We start from the raw sequence: 1767 nt of genomic DNA, 5'->3' as shown, positions 1-1767 counted from the left end.
TGATCAACATCACTCATTATCAGAGAAATGCAAATCAAAACCACTATGAGGTACCATTTCACACCAGTCAGAATGGCTGCGATCCAAAAGTCTACAAGTAATAAATGCTGGAGAGGGTGTGGAGAAAAGGGAACCCTCTTACACTGTTGGTGGGAATGCAAACTAATACAGCCACTATGGAGAACAGTGTGGAGATTCCTTAAAAAACTGGAAATAGAACTGCCTTATGACCCAGCAATCCCACTGCTGGGCATACACACTGAGGAAACCAGAATTGAAAGAGACACGGGTACCCCAATGTTCATCACAGCACATCACAGCACTGTTTATAATAGCCAGGACATGAAAACAACCTAGATGTCCATCAGCAGATGAATGGATAAGAAAGCAGTGGTACATATACACAATGGAGTATTACTCAGCCATTAAAAAGAATACATTTGAATCAGTTCTAATGAGGTGGATGAAACTGGAGCCTATTATACAGAGTGAAGTAAGTTGGAAAGAAAAACACCAATACAGTATACTAACGCATATATATGGAATTTAGAAAGATGGTAACGATGACCCTGTATACGAGACAGCAAAAGAGACACAGATGTATAGAACACTCTTTTGGACTCAGTGGGAGAGGGAGAGGGTGGGATGATTTGGGAGAATGACATTGAAACATGTATAATATCATATATGAAACGAGTTGTGAGTCCAGGTTCGATGCACGATACTGGATACTTGGGGCTGGTGCACTGGGACAACCCAGAGGGATGGTATGGGGAGGGAGGAGGGAGGAGGGTTCAGGATGGGGAACATGTGTATACCTGTGGCAGATTCAGATTCATGTTGATATATGGCAAAACCAATACAATATTGTAAAGTTAAAAAATAAATAATAATTAGTCTCTATCTTTCATAGCCTGACTAGAAACTTGTCAATTTTATTGACATTTTTAAAGAAACAGTTAAAAGTTTTTTGAAAAAATTTTTCTATTAATGTCCTACTTTTAATTTAATTAATTCTGCTCTAGCTTTTATAATTTCTTTTCTGATGCTTCAGTTCAGTTCAGTCATTCAGTCGTGTCTGACTCTTTGTGACCCCATGAACTGCAGCATGCCAGGCCTGCCTGTCCGTCACCAACTCCCGGAGTCCACCCAAACCCATGTCCATTGAGTTGGTGATGCCATCCAACCATCTCATCCTCCGTCATCCCCTTCTCCTGCCCTCAACCTTTCCCAGCATCAGGATCTTTTCAAATGAGTCAACTCTTCGCATCAGGTGGCCAAAGTACTGGAGTTTCAGCTTCAACATCAGTCCCTCCAATGAACACCCTGGACTTATCTCCTTTAGGATGGACTTGTTGATCTCCTTGCAGTCCAAGGGACTCTCAAGAGTCTTCTCCAACACCACAGTTCAAAAGCATCAATTCTTTGGCACTCAGCTTTCTTTATAGTCCAACTCTCGCATCCATACATGACCACTGGAAAAACCATAGCTTTGACTAGACGGACCTTTGTTGACAAACTAATGTGTCTGCTTTTCAATATGCTGTCTAGGTTGGTCATAACTTTGCTTCCAAAGAGTGTCTTTTAATTTCATGGCTGCAGTCACCATCCGCAGTGATTTTGGAGCCCAATAAAATAAAGTCAGCCACTGTTTCCACTGTTTCCCCATCTATTTGCCATGAAGTGATGGGACCGGATGCCATGATCTTAGTTTTCTGAATGTTGAACTTTAAGCCAACTTTTTCACTCTCCTCTTTCACTTTCATC

This window comes from Bison bison, unplaced genomic scaffold (genome assembly GCF_000754665.1).
Source record: "Bison bison bison isolate TAMUID 2011002044 unplaced genomic scaffold, Bison_UMD1.0 scf7180017864190, whole genome shotgun sequence".
Lineage (NCBI taxonomy): Eukaryota > Metazoa > Chordata > Mammalia > Artiodactyla > Bovidae > Bison > Bison bison.
This window is presented reverse-complemented; position numbering follows the sequence as displayed.